The sequence below is a fragment of the Heptranchias perlo genome, chromosome 27, assembly GCF_035084215.1.
Source record: "Heptranchias perlo isolate sHepPer1 chromosome 27, sHepPer1.hap1, whole genome shotgun sequence".
Taxonomy (NCBI): domain Eukaryota; kingdom Metazoa; phylum Chordata; class Chondrichthyes; order Hexanchiformes; family Hexanchidae; genus Heptranchias; species Heptranchias perlo.
In genome coordinates, this window is record NC_090351.1 from 30,166,779 (window position 1) to 30,186,658 (window position 19,880).

At 43.9% G+C, this 19,880-nt stretch overlaps 1 protein-coding gene and 1 long non-coding RNA gene across 3 annotated transcripts in view; one reads left to right on the forward strand and one right to left on the reverse strand.

The window, feature by feature from the left end:
* Window positions 1-19,880, reverse strand: part of LOC137344519 (acidic mammalian chitinase-like) — a 179,126-nt gene that overhangs the window by 51,044 nt on the left and 108,202 nt on the right. The window lies entirely within an intron of this gene.
* LOC137344521 (uncharacterized) overlaps window positions 15,816-19,880 on the forward strand; it is a 33,981-nt gene continuing 29,916 nt past the window's right edge. The window contains exon 1 of the long non-coding RNA XR_010968372.1: window positions 15,816-15,918. This is a non-coding gene — a long non-coding RNA (uncharacterized lncRNA). The remainder of the gene's footprint in view (window positions 15,919-19,880) is intronic.

Consider the following 19,880-nt stretch of genomic DNA (forward strand, 5'->3'; position numbering starts at 1 on the left):
AAATAATTTTTTTTTAAAAATCACACAATATTTTAATGTCTCTATGATTTTTTCTCATGGGTTGCTCACAGCTCTGTCCAGGAAATTAATTTTCCAAGACAATCCTGGAGGGTTGGCAACCTTAGTCTCCCTACTAACAATGGACTTTGGTGTATCTATAGAGACTAGCTCCTATCTCTAAGTGTAAAAATAGGAGAGCAGCTCTCTCAAAACAGAATACAGCGAAAAGCACAGAATATAAAAGATAACTATGAGTAGGCTTGACATGGTGTTTATGTTTTTCTGGCTCCAACTTGGAACTTAGCAGTGGAGCAAACAATAGAGTGTACGTACAGAAACTCTCCATTATGCGGCATTCACAATGTTCGCAGCTATCCTCCTCCCAGAGTCATCAAGAATCTACTCCCAATGCCAGAGGAGATATAGCCGTCAGGGACATTAACTGGAGTTATGATGCCAGCCGGCACACACACACAACAGAGCACTGATCTGTGGCCAACGAATGGTCCCCGAAAGGTAGAATGGCCATTTAAATAGAGTCACGCAAATGGCCTATTAAAAAAGTAAAAAAATACACCTTTGTAGATGAAGAATATTTCATTAAGGTGGAGAAAAGCCGCAGTGCTTGGTGAAAAATAAGCTATGGGCAAGAAACCAGAGAAAGAAACAATGATGGTTTGAGGGACAAACACACTTGTTATGAGTTGAAAGTTGCTTGGTTAACTTGACCTGGGCTAGTGAGTGAGTGGAATTTCTCAATTGTGCAATGAAGCTGTGCACAGTTACAGAATCAGTTCGATGTGTTCGCATACGGGAGCCTGTGGATTCGTGCCAACGGACATCTTCTGCCTGCAGGACTTCCTGAGGAGAGATTATTTCGAAGGATGCCTGAAGATGGTCCAGGCTTTCAAGGACAAGGGGAAGGAGGCACCGTTGTCGCTCAACACGGAACTGCTCCTCACACTCTCGCAGGAAAAGGAACGGACACTAACAGTCCACATGTTCAACCTGCATGTGCCCGTCGCGGATGTGCTGATGTTCCTCAAGCGATACGTGGACGGAGTGGAGCATCGACATCGCGGACATGCATGGGATCTGGAGCAAGAGGAGCGTCCAGGTGAAGCTGAGGGCGGATGCTGATGAAAACATCATCCACCGACCATCAAGCTTTGCAATTGGGACGAGTCGAGGGTATGCGGTGTATCAGGGGCAGCCCGGAGTGTGCCAATCCTGCGGCAAGCCCGGGCACAAAGCCGCCTCCTGCAAGGTGGTGATCTGCAGAAACTGCAGGAAGGAGGGCCACCAGATACTGGACTGTCAGGAGGCCAAGTGCTGCAACCTGTGCGGAGAGGTTGGTCACCTGTACAAGACCTGCCCAAACTGCAAACTAAGCTATGCACGGGCACCAAGAGGCGAGGTGACGCAGGAGAAGAGAGCAGCAGTTGTAGCTGCCCCAAAGGAGGCCAGACCCCTCCCCCCAACTGTGGTCCCACGTGAATGAGCCAACGACCAGAAGGAGGACAAAGAGCAGGAAGGGAGTGTTGAGGAAACCACCCAAACCCCGACTTCCGGCCCCGAATCTACCCTCGAGAATGCAGAGCCAATGGAAGGCGAACCAGGGACAGATGAAGGATGCAAGCAAAGAAAAAGAGAGAGTCCCGCAGAACCAGAGGCATGAGCGCCAAAGGTGCGGCCAGCAGCAAGACGAGCTTAGAGTCCCCAACAGACAACAGCAACCACTCCTCGGATGACAACCAAGGAAAGGGGGGGGGAAACCACACCTTCATCAAAGAAAGAGGCAAAACGTGACGGTGACCAGCGGCACTGACAGCGGTGTCAGGGACATTAACTGAAGTTAAGACGCCAGCCGGCACACGCACAACAGAGCACTGATCTGTGGCCAGCGAATGGTCCCAGAAAGGTAGAATGGCCATTTAAATAGTGCCACGCAAATGACCTATTACAAAAGTAAAAAATACACCTTTGTAGACGAAGAATATTTTAATTAGGTGGAGAAAAGCCGCAGCGCATGGTGAAAATTCAGCTATGGGCAAGAAACCAGAGAATATATTTTTTTGAAATAAAAAAAAGTCCTATGTATTTATTTGGTATTGTTACAATTGTACAACCACAAAAATCGACCAACATCTTAATCTGTGGGACTGCAAAATATTGATGCCACGTTCCAAGTGATTTTTTTTTTCAAATGCTGTGACACAATTGTAGAGAGAGAGAACATTTTATTGAGCTCTGCAGAGATTTATTTTTAAACTGCAGCAGATATAGCCAAAAAAAGAGGAACCAAATCTTCTCAAGAAATTAAATTTGAAACCGTGGCATCAAGTTATTTCTTAGAATTGATCAAATAAGGTGACCCGTTAATGCCAATGATAAGGTAATAAATTACTTTCTCTTCTCCTGTAGGCTCATGTTAGTGTACAGTTCCACAAGCACCCTCACACCGAGTCGCCATTGACCTAATATGAACTTGGACAATGAGTAGTAACAGGTTGTTCAACTGTGGTGGCATCACAGCCCAGCCTGATCCAATCCATAAGGACCAACTGTGGCATCCCGACTACTATCCGAGATCAGCCAACTTAGCACAGAGCAGGAATTGAACCTGGAACCCACTGATCTTCTTAGCTTAATTACACACTGCCTTTATCAACTGAACCATCATTGGAGCTCAAGCCATCATTTCTATTGCAGTACAATAATGAAAAGCAATAAACAGCCACAGGGAGCTTAGGAGCAAATACAACTCATTACAAAGCCCATTAAATGATATAAGGGTCATTCGCTACTCTTGTGCTCCGGATGCATCGTCCCGAAGTTGGGAACGCACATTGGGGAATCACGTGTGCACAGCCCACGATTGTCCCATTAAGATGGAAGATTCGGGGGCTGTGTCCACATGATGTGCACTCCCCACAGGCAAGGCTCCATATCAGGAATAGAAAAGTGGAAAATTTACCCTTTCATTTTCACCCCACCTCTCCACACACACATATTTAATTGCAAGAAATCAGACATTGCAAACAAATAGGCTGCAAGCTAAAAGAGGAAAACTTCAAATGTAACATTTAACAGCCCAGGTAGAAACAATTTTTTACATTTTCAAAACACATTTTTTCACAAAAAATGTGCACTGGTCATCACACAAATATAATATTCTGAACTTGACACAATTTTTAAATCATATGCAGGTTCTGTAAGGCAGAGCACTTTCTATGAGTCATTTACCTGACCACATTACGAACGTTAGTCAATCAGATCGAGAGTTAAAACCCTAGCAGCCGGATGTTGCCTTTTTAAGTAGCAGTGATGGGAGCATTGAGCCTACCTTATCCTTACACCTTCTCTTATCTTCCATTTAGTCAGAAACAGAACACAAAGTTCTAAAAGCTTTTCATTCTAACCCACTCATCCTTAGCTTTGATGAAAAAACCACTGCAACATAAGAGCAGGTGCTTTCCATACTGACCAAGTAAAGATTCTGTTTCAACTTCAGAAAAAATAAATGAGTCACTCACTTACCTGTACCAATAGAATGTCATGGATCAAAATCAGCATAACATCCACAGCATACCCAAACATTGATTTTTGCTGCATTACGTAGAATTACACAGAAACAGGCCATTCGGCCCGACTGGCCTATGCCAACATTTATGCTCCACACGAGCCTCCTCCCACCCCTCTTCATCTAACCCTATCAGCTCAGTCCATAGATGTCAAACCTCTGGGTTCTTTCAGTCCAACAGTAAACAACAATGCTAACTTTCTCTATCCGGTAGGGTCTTATTGGTTACATCTGAAAAGTGGGAAAGGTGAATGTAAATTGTTTTAATAGGAAAAAACACTTAAAACACAAAAAGGAAGATATTTCAGGAAGAAAGTCCACTTATTTATTTAACAGTCCCATTCATTCTTTTCTTCATGGTGCAGTGAATAACCTGGGTACCCTAAGGAGCGTCAGAGTAGCACGGCCTTATTTCAATATAATTCACATAGGATCTTTAGGACTACTCTATGGTTCAATGCAAGTCTGGACCCAAGTTTGCGACTGTATCTCAAAAAGGGTGAATATTCTATAAATGGGATCAATTAATAATAGTTAGCTTTAATTTAACTTCATTGTGATTAATTGGATTCAATCTGAACAAGTAGTTCCTACTTCACTATTCCAAACCAACCCTTGAGTTTAAAAGGTTGAGGGATGATCTAATCGAGGCCTTTAAAATGATAAAGGGGATTCAATGGGGTAGATATAGAGAAACAATTTTTCTTGTGGTGGAATCCAGAACAAGGGAGTACAATCTTAAAATTAGAGCCAGTTAGGAGTGAAATCAGGATGCACTTTTTCACACAAAAGACTGTGGAAATCTGGAACTCTTTCTTCCAAAAGGCTGTGGATGTTAGATGAATTAAAATTTTCAAAACTGAGCTTGATAGATTTTTGTTAGGAAATGGTATCAAGGGACATGGATCAAAGGCAGGTAAATGGAGTTGAGATATAGATCAGCAATTATCCAGCCCAATAAGGAAGGAAGCAGCACTGGATCTAGTTCTGGGGAATGAAGTAGGGCAAGTAGATTGGGCTTCAGTGGCTTAAAGTAGTTATGGAAATGGAAATCAAAGGTGGAAATACTCAACTGGAAGAGAGCCAATTTCAATGATTTGAGAAAGGGTCTAGCACAGGTGGACTGGAAACAAAGATTGGCCAAGAAAACAGTAAATGAGCAATAGCAGGTCTTCAAGGCGGAAATAGTTTGGGTACAAACCAAGCATATTCCTATAAGGAGGAAAGGTGGGACATCCAAAGCTAGAGCTGCCTGGATGACAAAGGAAATAGAGGTTAAAATAAAACAGAAAAAAGTTTATGACAAATGTTAGGTACAGAATACAGCAAAGAGAGAGTATGAGAAAAGATTAGCAGGTAACATAAAAGGGAACCCAAAAATCTTTTCTAAACATATAAAAGGATAGTTAAAGGAATGGTGAGGCCAATTAAGGACAAAAAAGGAAATCTTCTTGTGGAGGCAGAGGACATGACTGAGGTACTGAATGAATACTTTGCATCTGTCTTCACAAAAGAAGAGGATGAAGTTAATGTTGCAGTAGAGGAGGGGGGAATAAAGATATTGGATAGGATAAAAAGAGATTGAGTGATGCCAACCTATTTAGCACCTCCTTTCAAAGTTAACAAGTCACCCAGTCCAAATGGGATGCATGCTAGGTTGTTGAGGGAAGCAAGGGTGAAAATAGCAGAAGTTCTCACCACAATCTTTCAATCCTCCTTGGATATGGGAGTGGTTCCAGAGGACCGGAGGATTGTAAATGTTACAAACCGGTTCAAAAAAGGGAGAGGGATAAACCTGGTAACTACAGGCCAGTCAGTCTAACGCCAGTGGTGGGAAAACTACTAGAGACCATTGTCCAGGACAAAATTAATTCTCACTTGGAGAAGCATAGGTCAAAAAGGAACAGCCAGCACAGATTTGTTAAAGCAAATCATGTCTGACTAACCTGATTGAGTCCTTTGATGAAGTAACAGAGAGTTGATGAAGGTAGTGCAGTAGATGTTGTGTATATATATGGACTTTCAAAAGGCATTTGATAAAGTACCACATAACAGACTTATTTGGAAAATAGAAGCACATGGGATTAAAGGGACAGTGGTAACTTGAGTATGTAATTGACTAAGGGATAGGAGGCAGGGAGTAGTGGTGAATGGATGTTTTTCTGACTGGAGAGAAGTAAACAGTGGGGTCCCCCAGGGCTCAGTATTAGGACCATTACTTTTCTTGTTATTTGTAAATGACCTGGACTTGGGTATAGGAATACAATTTTGAAGTTTGCAGATGATACGAAACTTGGCAACATAGTAAATAGTAAGCAGAATAGTAGCAGACTTCAGGAGGACATTGACAGGCTAATGGAATGGGCAGACACATTGCATTTAATGCAGATAAGTGTGAGATGATGCACTTTGGGAGGAACAACATGAAGAGACAGCATAATCTAAATGGTACTATTTTGAGGGGGGTGCAAGAGCAGAGGGATCTGGGGGTGCATATTCACAAATCTTTGAAGGTGGCAGGGCAAATTGATAAGGTGGTTAAGAAAGCATATGGGATGCTTGGCTTTGTAAATAGGGGCATTGAATACAAAAACAAGGAATTTATGCTGAACCTTTACAAATCACTGGTTAGGCCTCAGCTGGAGTATTGTGTACAATTCTGGGCACCACACTTTAGGAAGGATGTCAAGGCTTTGGAGAGGGGACAGAGGAGTTTACCAGGAATGAAGGACTTCAGTTATGTGGAGAGATTGGAGAAGCTTTGATTGTTCCCCTTGGAGCTGAGAAGGTTAAGGGGAGATCTAATAGAAATATTCAAAATAATGATAGGGTTTTTGATAGAGCAAGTAGGGAGAAACTGGTTCCTGTGGCAAGTAGGTCAGTAACCAAAGGTCACAGATTTAAACTAATTCACAAAAGAACTAGAGGGGAATGAGGAAACATTTTTTTCACACATAGGACTGTTAAGATCTGGAATGCACTACCTGAAAGAGTGTGTAATAAATTTGGATAGACTACTACAGCCTGACCTTCATCTACTTCCAAACCTTGATCTAAATTACACACACTACACCCAAGCTCAGCTCTCTTATAAATGGATACATGAGTGTTCCCAATTGATATGCACCACCTGAATACAATTAACACTGATATAAATCACATGGATACAATTAATAGAGCAGTGGAAGCAGATTCCATTTGAACTTTCAAAAGGCAATTGGACTGGAAGAAGACTAATTTGCACGGGTTATGGGGAAAAAGCTGGGCTGTGAGACTAACTTGGACAGCTCTTTCAAAGAGCTGACAAATGCACAATGGGCCAAATAGCCTCCGTCCGTGCTGTAAGATTCTATGATTCTACCTAACTGAATGGTGAAGCAGGCTCGAGGGGCTGAATGGCCTACTCCTGTTCCTATGATCATCAAATGCATTCATACCAAAAAGGTTTATACTTTTTATACAGTGCAGAATCTATTCACAATTTATTCTTGTAATCACAGTGTAATGGCTCCCAGAGCATTCCTTGGTTTGCGGTAAAACAACTACCAACAGTAAACTCGTTGGATTAAATTCAAATTAACAATCCAAAGTGAAATCAAATCCACATTGTGAAGGGAGCTCCTCCTTCATGTGTGCAATGCTTTATTCAACGTATAATAAACAGCATCTTGTAAACTCCTCCAGTGGTCTAATGGGTAAAGGTACTTTACTGAGTCATACAGATCAGATGGGTCGATGCCCAGATTTGAATGACCTATTCTGAGCTGGGACATTACAATTGGCCTTCGCTGGGTTCAGCCACTGCTACCTAGTACTTATTTGCTGTGAATTCTGAATGTTGGGATGAGGGCAGAATCAGGCTTGATGCCTTCCACAGTCACATAGCCAGCCAACCCTCGCTTTGTAGGCTCAAAACTTAGGAATGACCACTCGATCGAAGTCTCAGAGGGCTGATGGCCTGTGGATCTACACGTCAGCAAGAGTCAGTGACTTCAACACAGAAGGGAAGCAAATGGGGGAGAAAAAATGGCCTGGGAATCCCTGGGCTCCTGATGCAGCAGGGTAAATTCAGCAGGGCATGACTTGTACCCACTAAAATTAGAGGAGGTTGACCCTGTCAGAAATCCTGGGGTCATCTAATTTAAATAAAATGATAGTAGGAAAAGGGCAGGACTCCCGCCAGCAGGAGGCCAGGTACACTGGGAACCCGGAAAATTCAGGAAAAGGGGGCGGAGCAAATGCACTACTTCCACCTTGATGAACAGATCCCGGCAAAATTTCACACATTCTCAGGGTCGGAGGGGAATACGGAAATCACTGAATTTAGTACGAGTGACAACATCTAGTCCTAACTCTATCATTTGCATATGGCTGCCACTGGGAGGACTGGCACGTCTTCAGCACGCCCTGAAACTGAATGGAATTCATGCCGGGGCACTCCTCCAGTGGAATTCCAATGTACATCAGCCCCATCAGAAATTCCTGGCCCCGCAAAGATGTAATTGCTGCCTTACGTTCTCCCTCCAACCGAGAAATATCGGGGCTGTTTGATATGTGTACTGGTTGTTGCACAAAAAAATACTATTTACTATTGGCATATTCAAAATGATGAAAATACACAACTTAATTTCAAAGTGCTATGAATGTGGAACCTTTTGTTTTACCTGCAGTGAAGACAGCCAAAGGAAAGGGTAAATGCTGACTTTTTCAGGCCAAATAAAGCAAAAATGATAAAAAGATGAAGCTTTACTGTACATCTGGGCCTTGTTATATCGTTTGTTATAGGAATGCTCACTGAGTGCCAGCAGTGGGGAAAATGTTCCATTCTTCAGAATTAGCATTATTCATTTCACAAGGAATGGAACACTCCTTACCTCCCTCAAAAACATGCTTCCCACCACCACCACCCGCCCACTCCCCCAACCTTAGTGCAGCTTCAACTTTTCAACTGCACCTCTTTTCTGCTATAATATTTTGCCCATCTGTTTAACAGACTGGAAGAGTAATTGGGTTGGTCATCTTAAATCTACCCTTCAGGTAATGCTGTCTAGACCTGAGCTGGCAGGTATTCATCTTTCCCTTCTCTTTTTGCGGAGTCAAATTCGCTTCAGTTTGACTCTTGTATTTCATCGGCTTCTCTCTTCTTCCAAGGCACACGTCCAGAATCCTGTCCAATAAATCTCATTTGAAATGAAGGGAATGCGATTTTCTTTGATTAAGTTGGTGACCCAAAATATCTGCTGGTCTCAGAAACAGCACGTTGTTTATCACCATACTGAGCAATGAGAGTAGAGCATAGTTTTTATCAAACTGAGGCCTGTGGATCCTGGGAGGATCAGATTTATTTTGTTCTGAGTTCAGATTTCTGTACTTTTTCCTGACCTGAAGTACAAGGTAGGAGGTGCTGTGGTTCAACTCAAATGTAAAGAGATCTAACTGAGGAACAACAAGGTGAAAGGTGTTGATGGCATAGACTGTCTCTGTTATAGTGCCAGCTTGGTCCAATGGTAGCACTAGTGGCAAGAAGATCATGAGTCCTAGCCCCACTCCAGGACTTGAGCACATAATCTAGGCTGACAATTCTGTGCCACACTGAGGGGTTGCAGTGTTGCTGGAAATGCCATCTTTTGGGTGTGGAACTGAGGCCTCTTCTGTTTGTACAAGTGGATGTAAAAGATTCCATGGTACCTTTGCCCCAATGTCCTGGCCAACATTCCTCCCTCAACCAACACCCCCAAAAACAGTTTAGTTGGTCGTTCATCATATTTGCTGTCTGTGGGATTTTGCTCTACACAGATCAGCTGACCCCTGTTTGCCTTCATTAGACTTTAAAAAAACCCACTAATTCGTTGGATACGAAGCACTACAAGACATCCTGAGGATGTGACAAGGAGCTATGTGTGTGAAAGTTCTTTCTTTCTCTCCCATTATCCTGTTAGATTCCTCTAGCACCAGCAACAATGCCAATTTCCAGGCCAGCTTTGCACCTCGTAAAAACTAACACTAATCATTCTCATGACAGAGCTAATTGGAGTTTAATCACTGGCTCCAACATTCCTGCTTGAGCTCCACTGTGGGAAGCTGTGACTGATCAGACATGCTTGAGAATTATATTTCCAAATGCCTTTGCATTAGTTCAGTTTTACAGGAACCCTACTTTTCTCCAAAATTTTTATAAAATGTGTGATTATTCTGATACTTTTTAGAGAAATGTGCTTATTAATTCAGAATAATAGTAGACTTCCTGAATGTACCTCAGTAACACATTCAAAGAATCCAGGTCATAACGTAAAACAGAAGAGAGAAGCTTCAGTGATTTATGAAATCATCTGAACCTCACAATTATGTTACAACTTTAAATACGTGATCCAAGCCAGTTTTATTAATTTACGAAGGAAGAACGCAACAGCCTAGAAATTGGTACGTGCAGTACTCAGACTATTAAGGCCCCAATATGGCCGGCAGGAAGTGTGCTGCCCGCCATATTGGGTAGGGACAACCAAGAGGCGTCCTTTACCACACCTGAAACAGGCGTCAGGCCCTTTGCATATGCAAATAAGGGGCTTAACGCCTTTTTTAGACGAGGCCCCCACTTCAAGACTGATTTTGTCCTTGGCGTCGGCTACACGTAGGGATCGCGTGCTAGGCACATCCAAGAAGGGATGTAACTTTCTTGAATATGGAGCCTGGAGGAACAGGAGTGCGCTTCCCGATCCCACATTAAAGGAACTGATCGCCCATCTGCCCCACTCGGGCCCCTCTCTCCCCCGTTCCTGGCCCCGATCCTGGATCACCCCCATGGTCCCTGTTCCTGGCCACTCCCCTGATTTCCCTCTCCACCCCCCCCCGCCCCCCCCCCCCCGATCCTAGCCCCATGCTCCCCGGACCCTCGATCCCCGGCTCCCAGGATCCCCGGACCCAACCCCAATCCCCCGACCCTCAATCCCGTACTCACTTACCTGAGGTCTGCTGCGACGCTAGCAGTGGCCCGATAATGCACTGCTCTTTGCCAGCGGGCTCTCGTCGCCACGCCGACTCCATTATAATGAGGCCCGAGGCCCAATATCTGGGGAGCTTCAGGGCTCACCATTCAAGTGCAGGGAATGAACCTTGCGACCCCAAAAATGGGTGCGCCCGAATTTCTGGGCCAACTTGTTTTGTATTTGAAGATAAAGAAGAAAACTTCCATGATAGTTGAGGGAAGGGATGCCAAAGCTATTTGTTTTCTGGATCACTTAGAAATATATCCGTGGAGCCTTGTAGCCACATATGAACTTTAAATTCATATTCCCAGTAATTTCCGTGTATCTGAATAAATACTTCAAGGGAAAAAATTTGCAGGGCCACGGGGAAAGAGCGGGGGAATGGGACTAACTGGATTGTTCTTACAAAGAGCCGGCACAGGTTCGATGAGCCAAATGGCCCCCTTCTGTGCTGTAACCATTCTATGATTCCATCTCAAATTGCTGATAACAGAATTTGATTAATCCACCAATGGCGCAACAGCACTAGGAACATCCCTTTCCAAACCTCCAAGCTCTGAAATTCAAACAGGATAAATCAGCAAGTAAGAAATATAAAGGCAAATAGTACTGAGTTACCTGGGCTGGATTACTTGGGGCTGCATGCAGTCCACAGGGTAGAGTTTGGACACCGCTGGCCAATTGGATAATGGCATCTCCCAGATAGCACTATCCAAACAGATCAGAAGGTCCCAGGTCACCAGAAGAACTCTTCTTCAAATAGAGTCACATGATCACCTGAACAACCTGGTTCAATAAGGAGTGTAGAAGAGCATGCCAGGAGCAGCACCAGTCGTACCTAAAAATGAAGTGCCAACCTGGTGAAGCTACAACTCAGGACTACATGCATGCTAAACAGCGGAAGCAATATGCTATAGACAGAGCTAAGCGATTCCACAACCAATGGATCAGATCAAAGCTCTGCAGTCCTGCCACATCCAGTCGTGAATGGCGGTGGAGGAGGCTCTGCAAACATCCCCATCCTCAATGATGGTGGAGTCCAGCACATGACTGCACAAGACAAGGCTAAGGCGTTTGCAACCATCTTCAGCCAGAAGTGCCGAGTGGATGATCCATCTCGGCCTCCTCCCGATATCCCCACCATCACAGAAGCCAGTCTTCAGCCAATTCGATTCACTCCACGTGATATCAAGAAAAGGCTGAGTGCACTGGATACAGCAAAGGCTATGGGCACCGACAACATTCCAGTTGTAGTGCTGAAGACTTGTGCTCCAGAACTAGCTGCGCCTCTAACCAAGCTCTTCCAGTACAGCTACAACACTGGCATCTATCTGAAAATGTGGAAAATTGCCCAGGTACGTCCTGTCCACAAAAAGCAGGACAAATCCAATCCGGCCAATTACCGCCACATCAGTCTACTTTCAATCATCAGCAAAGTGATGGAAGGTGTCGTCGACAGTGCTATCAAGTGGCACTTACTCACCAATAACTTGCTACCGATGCACATTTGGGTTCCACCAGGACCACTCGGCTCCAGACCTCATTACAGCCTTGATCCAAACATGAACAAAAGAGCTGAATTCCAGAGGTGAGGTGAGAGCGACTGCCCTTGACATCAAGGCAGCATTTGACTGAGTGTGGCACTAAGGAGCCCTAGTAAAATTGAAGTCAATGGGAATCAGGGGGAAACCTTTCCAGTGGCTGGAGTCATACCCAGCACAAAGGAAGATGGTAGTGGTTGTTGGAGGCCAATCACCTCAGCCCCAGGGCATTGCTGCAGGAGTTCCTCAGGGCAGTGTCCTAGGCCCAACCATCTTCAGCTGATTCATCAATGACCTTCCCTCCATCATAAGGTCAGAAATGGGGATGTTCGCTGATGATTGCAGTGTTCAGTTCCATTCGCAACCCCTCAAATAATGAGGCAGTCCGAGCCTGCATGCAGCAAGACCTGGACAACATCCAGGCTTGGGCTCATAAGTGGCAAGTAATATTCGCGCCAGATAAGTGCCAGGCAATGATCGTCTCCAACAAGAGAGAGTCTAACCACCTCCCCTTGACATTCAACGGCATTACCATTGCCAAATCCCCCACCATCAACATCCTGGAGGTCACTATTGACCAGAAACTTAACTGGACCAGCCATATAAATACTGTGGATACAAGAGCAAGTCAGAGGCTGGGTATTCTGCGGCGACTGACTCACCTCCTGACTCCCTAAAGCCTTTCCACCATCTACAAGGCACAAGTCAGGAGTGTGATGGAATACTCTCCACTTGCCTGGATGAGTGCAGCTCCAACAACACTCAAGAAGCTTGACACCATCCAGGACAAAGCAGCCCGCTTGATTGGCACCCCATCCACCACCCTAACCATTCACTCCCTTCACCACCGGCGCACGGTGGCTGCAGTGTGTACCATCCACAGGATGCACTGCAGCACCTCGCCAAGGCTTCTTCGACAGCACCTCGCAAACCCGCGACCTCTACCACCTAGAAGGACAAGAGCAGCAGGCACATGGGAACAACACCACCTGCACGTTCCCCTCCAAGTCACACACCATCCCAACTTGGAAATATATCGCCGTTCCTTCATCGTCGCTGGGTCAAAATCCTGGAACTCCCTTCCTAACAGCACTGTGGGAGAACCTTCACCACACGGACTGCAGCGGCTCAAGAAGGCGGCTCACCACCACCTTCTCAAGGGCAATTAGGGATGGGCAATAAATGCTGGCCTTGCCAGCCACGCCCACATCCCATGAACGAATAAAAATCAAAAGCAGAAAGGGCCTTAGTTTAAAGAAAGAAAGAAGAAAGAAAGACTTGCATTTATATAGCACCTTTCACAACCTCAGGACATCATAGGAACATAGGAACAGGAGTAGGACATTCAGCCCCTCATGCCTGCTCCACCATTTGATAAGATCATATACCTACCTTTGGCCCATATCCCTTAATACCTTTGGTTGCCAAAAAGCTGTCTATCTCAGATTTAAATTTAGCAATTGAGCTAGTATCAATTGCCGTTTGCGGAAGAGAGTTCCAAACTTCTACAACCCTTTGTGTGTAGAAATGTTTTCTAATCTCGCTCCTGAAAGGTCTGGCTCTAATTTTTAGACTGTGCCCCCTACTCCTAGAATCCCCAACCAGCGGAAATAGTTTCTCTCTCTCTCCACCCTATCTGTTCCCCTGAATATCTTATAAACTTCGATCAGATCACCCCTTAACCTTCGAAACTCTGGAGAATACAACTCCAATTTGTGTAATCTCTCCTCGTAACTTAACCCTTGAAGTCCAGGTATCATTCTAGTAAACCTAAGCTGCACTCCCTCCAAGGCCAATATGTCCTTCCGAAGGTGCGGTGCCCAGAACTGCTCACAGTACTCCAGGTGCGGTCTAACCAGGGTTTTGGATAGCTGCAGCATAACTTCTGCCCCCTTGTAATCTAATCCTCTAGATATAAAGGCCAGCATTCCATTAGCCTTCTTGATTATTTTCTGCACCTGCTCATGACACTTCAATGATCTATGAACCTGAACCCCTAAGTCCCTTTGGACATCCACTGTTTTTAACTTTTTACCATTTAGAAAGTAACCTGTTCTATCCTTTTTTGATCCAAAGTGGATGACCTCACATTTGTCTACATTGAATTCCATTTGCCACAGTTTTGCCCATTCACCTAATCTATCAATATCGCTTTGTAATTTTATGTTTTCATCTACACTGCTTACAATGCCACCAATCTTTGTGTCATCGGCAAACTTAGATGTGAGACTTTCTATGCCTTCATCTAAGTCGTTAATAAATATTGTGAATAATTGAGGCCCCAAGACAGATCCCTGCGGGACTCCACTAGTCACATCCTGCCAATGTGAGTACCTTCCCATTATCCCTACTCTCTGTTGCCTTTCGCTCAGCCAACTTCCTAACCAAGTCCGTACTTTTCCCTCAATTCCATGGGCTTCTATCTTAGCTAACAGTCTCTTATGTGGGACCTTATCAAATGCCTTCTGGAAGTTGGGACCTTATCATATGCCTTCTGGAAATCCCAAAGCCTTTTACAGCCAATGAAGTACTTTATATTTTAAGTGTAATCACTGGTGTAATGTAGCAAACGTGGCAGCCAATTTGCGCACAGCAAGATCCCACAAACAGCAATATGATAAAAACCAGATAATGACCTTGGTTGAGGGATAAATATTGGCCAGGACACCTCATCCCAAAGATGGCACCTTCAACAATGTAGCATTCCCTCAGTACTGCACTCAATCCTCACTTTATGCTGGTTTAAGCCAAGGCAGCGGTTAGGGAAGCTACAATTAATCTCAGCACCGTTGAGCTAGGGAGGAAAAAAAAATCATTGAAGGTCCCTACCCCCTCATCGCTGTCTAGTGACCCTTAATAGAAAATGTGGATGCCAGATGAGAACAGGATGGTGCTCCTCTTTGACCAAGCTTTTGGTCACCTGTCCTAATATCTCCTTATGTGGTTTGTTGTCAAATTTTGTCTGACTACGGTCCTGTGAAGCAACTTGAGATGTTCTACTATGTTAAAGGCGCTATATAAATGCAAGCTGTAGTTGTAGTTGTTGTTGTTACATGGTGAAATAGCCTGCTGATGCTCATTATTTAGGTTCACACATGAGGAATGGCCACTTGAAAAAAGTACCATGGAACCACACCTACAGGAGAGCTGGGGAGTAAAGGGGGAGAAAATTGAAAAAAAAACTGATGACTCAGTCGGTAAATGGACTGTCTGTGATATTATTAATCAGAAAGGTCCCCAGCCTTCATTCCTGGGCTGGGCTGACCTGCCAATTTCAACTGGGCATCAGTGCCCCTGAGCTACGGAGAGAGGACAAAGATCTCAGCAGGTTTGCTGCTCCTGATCAGTGACCCCATTCTGAGCACGGACGTTGGCTGATGAAATCGGCTGGGATGCCCTTCATGGCCAAATAGCCTGTCGACATTCACTTTCCAAGACTGCAAATGAAGAATTATCCCTTGGGTGACATATCGGGATGGGGGGCACCTGGCCACATTATACCTCATGTTATACCTTTGGGAAAGGAGAGGTGAGGGCGGTAGTGGATTGGTGAGAGCTGGAGGAGGAGGAAAAAAAGACTAGCATTTCAAAAAGAAGAAAATGTATTAAACTCAATACAGTTGGAACAGGAACAAGAAGGGTTAACTTTTTCTTTTACATAATTACCAATATTGTGTGAAAGCTTGAGCGCTGTTTCCTACGTGGAAAGCAGGCAACTGCCCTAAACTCTTATCGGGTAAAGTCAGATATCACGCACAGTTAGCAGCTTCTAAAATAGAATCGTGACATTGATGAGGAAACATTCCAAACAGTGAGTACACACAACATTTCAACATCTGAAATGAATAGCATGTGGCGGGGCGTATCACACAACTGCAGTACGTGCTTCAAGGCACCTCTTCTAACATGCTCTTGCCTGCGTACCCTCTACCTCAATCAATGCTCAGAAGGGAATGCAAACAAAGCAGTTGGGTACGCTGCCCTCATTTACAAGGAGCTCTTTATACTCCCTGGGTAAAGCTTCCGTGGGTTGAAAGCTTCGAGTCAACGTCCCCAAACTTGTTGATGTCGGATTCACTTTAGCCACAACCTGATTTCCTGCTGTTGCCCCATTGAAGGAAAATTCAAATCCCTCCCCAATTATGTATGTTTTAAAAAAAAGATGGTGAGCTTTTCTGCCTCACCCTTAGCTGCCAAGAATTATTTCTGTTTACAATCTGAAAACATTTTTTTTTTGTTTAAGAGTTGTGTGCTGGAGAGAGACATTTCCCAACATTTGCTTTATGAATGATGTCATGACACTAACCAGTGGATCTGGTACTGTTATAATCAGTTTGTTCAGCATTGCAGTGCAGTAAAAGTCTGACTTGAATCCCATTCACTTTAACCCACATGAGTTTTACTTTTCCACTTGGCAGCAGACTCATGACTAACAATCTCAGTAGGATATTCAGGCTAGGAAATTGAAAAGAAGGCAATTAACAGCAACACTGCGGTTAGCTACCACACGGTTGTGAATCCCCAAATATATTAACTGAGAAGGTTGGAACAGGCAGTGTGGAGGAAATTATAAAGAGCTGGCACATCATGAGACGGGCTTTCTGTGACTAGTGGGCACCGCAGGGACTGGAGTGCATAGTGGACATCGGTAATAAAATTATTATTTAAGTTTAGAGGTTTCCCTTGTTTTTTATGGTTTAGTCCTTTATTAGTTGTGCTCCTTTAAAAAGAGGGCACTTTTGTTTGGTTTTTATTTGATGACTCTGGGGCAGCCCAGTGTCTTCTTATTGGTTTACTTAGAAAAGGCAAACCTTGAGTGTGATAATCAGGTGAGATGCTTCCAATGTCAGGAAGTGCTGTAGACTCGATCTAACATGGTCGGCCTATAAAATTAATAGTGACAGGTCATGTATTACACGTGAAGGACTGTTGGCTGACTTAATTTAATTAGATGGATACTTTAATCTGCTTTATTTTTACACCAGTGACCTGAAATATTCCTTTATAGCACATTTACAGCAAATGTGCTGCATCTTGAGATATGGAGCGAGACAGAGCAGGAAAAATAGTAGGTTCAATTCCTGCTCTGTACTGTGTTAGCTTATCTAGACCAAGATGGCATTGGGACAGATATTTACAGTGTCCTGGGCTAGATAGGAGAAGAATCAACCAAGATTTTCACCATTGACTGCTAAATAGTAACCCCTCATGTAAAGTCTTTGTGCATGAGGGCAGGTTTGGAGTTGGCTTTGATGGTGCTATGGTTGAGCAACCTGCAACATGAACTGTTCAGGTTCACACATGAAGAATGGCCATTAGAGCAGGACTCAAGAAGACTGCTAACATTCATCGTGAGTCACTGCCGTCAGAACAAGGCTCCTGATTGTCTATTGTTCCATGAGCACCGGCCACCCTCTGAAACTTTGCCCAAGGCTCAGTTGGTAGCATTCTTGCCTTTGAGTCAGAAGGTTGAAGGTTCAAGTCCCACTCCAGAGACTGGAGACCGGGCTGACACTCCAGTGCAGTACTGAGAGAGTGCTGTACTGCTGTAGGTGCCATCTTTCAGATGAGACTTTAAACCAAGGCCCTGCCTGCCTTCTCAGTTGGATGTAAAAGATCCCATAGCACTATTCAAAAAAGAGCAGGAGAATTCTCCCCAGTCCTGGCTAACATTTATCCGTCAACCAACATCACTAAAACAGATTATCTGGTCATTATCTCATTGCTGTTTATGGGTCCTTACTGTGCGTAAATTGGCTGCTATGTTTCCTACATTACAACAGTGAATAAACTTCAAAAGTACTTTGTTTGCTGTAAAGAGCTTTTGGATGTCCAATGGTCATGAAAGGTGCTATATAAATGCAAGTCTTTCTTTCTTTCTTTCCGTTTCTCTCTTTGAGAAAACCCAGCCAAAATCCCAAAAAGTAGATCTATAATCAAAAGTTAGTTTTGTAATATTACCCACAGATTTTTGTTTCTAATAGTCACATTCCTCCTTGGCGTTTTATGAAAAGTTTTTTAAATTCTTGTGCAGAAGGGGAAATTATTCCTAAGTGAAGAAAGAAACAAATTGGACTATTGCCAGCTTCCGCCTCTCCTCTTGGTGTCCCTGGAGTTCTTATGTCCTCGCTTTTTTGTAGAGGTGGCTCTTCTGCATGACCCCTAAAGCCATATAAAACTGCACAGTGAGATGCTTATTACAGATGAATGCTAACAGAGTGAATCACTGTCTCTATTGTGACATCCACTCTAACAGCTGCTACTGCACTCCTATTTTACATAGAATCATAGAATCATAGAATGATACAGCACAGAAGGAGGCCATTCTGCCCATCGTCCCTCTGCCGGCTCTTTGAAAGAGCTATCCAATTAGTCCCATTCTCCTGCCCTTTCCCCATAGCCCTGCAATTTTTTCCCCTTCAAGTATTTATCCAATTCCCTTTTGATAGTTATTATTGAATCTGCCACCATTTCAGGCAGTACATTCCAGATCATAACAACTCGCTGAGTAAAAAAAAATTCTCCTCATTTCACCTCTGGTTCTTTTACCAATTACCTTAAAATTTACATTGAATCAAAACTTTCCTCCTTGTGTTAAGCGCATTTCAAATGATTGGGAACCTTGGAGATGAATAGCAGACTGTGATTCCACATTACTAACAGTGGGCTAAGATTTCAGAACAATGTAACACGCCAGCTATTCAACATTGTTTTGGACACAGTGATAACTTGAAAGACAGGCTGGCAGGAGGAAACATTCTGCTGAGTCCTGTTGGGCCTCACTAATAAGAAACACAGTGCAACCTCTGTTATTTGTGCTCTCATTTATCTGCAAGCTTACTCATCTGCAAGAATTTTTGTAGTTAATCAAGATCAGATGGTGCTGGTGGAGCTCAAATTTACACCACACAAGGACGCCCAAGGTTCCAATCGCCCGACCCCAGACAGCCAGTCAACAATCCGCCTTCAAATGGTGATCACTGCTGCCTGGATATAGAGGTGAATGGTAAAGGCAGCTTTCTAGCGCCTACTGTGGTCCCAACATCAGCCCCTGCTCACTGTCGTAGGAGCAGGCACTTCATCGATTCTAAAGTCAATAGATCTGCCAAGATCAGTGCTGTGGAGACTGCCTATAAGATCGCTGGATGAGACCCCATACTAGATGAGGCTAGGTCAATTGAAAATTTCAAAACTGAGATTGATAGATTTTTGTTAGGCAATGGTATTAAGGGTTACGGAACCAAGGCAGATAGATGGAGCTAAGATACAGATCAGCCATCATCCAATTGAGCGGTGGAACAGGCTCGAGGGGTTGAATGGCCTACTCATGTTCCTATGTTCCTATATGTTCCTAATTGTACTTTGAAAGCTTCAAAAGGCTTTGATTATTGAAAAAGGTTAACTCCTCTGCTCCGGAATACAATATAAATTTACCCCAAATACAAAATCCAGCCTAGATCTTGGAACTTTTCCCTCCTGGTATAAGTTTCCTTTTTGGATTGAATCCAGAACTGAGATAGTGAAAATACAGATCGAGAATCACCCTGCCCAGAGTCTGTCGTGAAGTAAGCTGACCCAGGCAATAGGGCATCAGAGTGTTGCTGCAACTCAGTTCTTCTGGCCTGTGTGCAGTTGCTGCAGTTTGCTGGTGTAAATGGAGCTTAAAATACATGTAATGAAGCTAAATGAGGCACATGGCTATGTACATCAAGAACCATATGACAACATAATGCCTTCTTAAGCACAGTCCTTTAAAGTCTACAGCATAAGCTT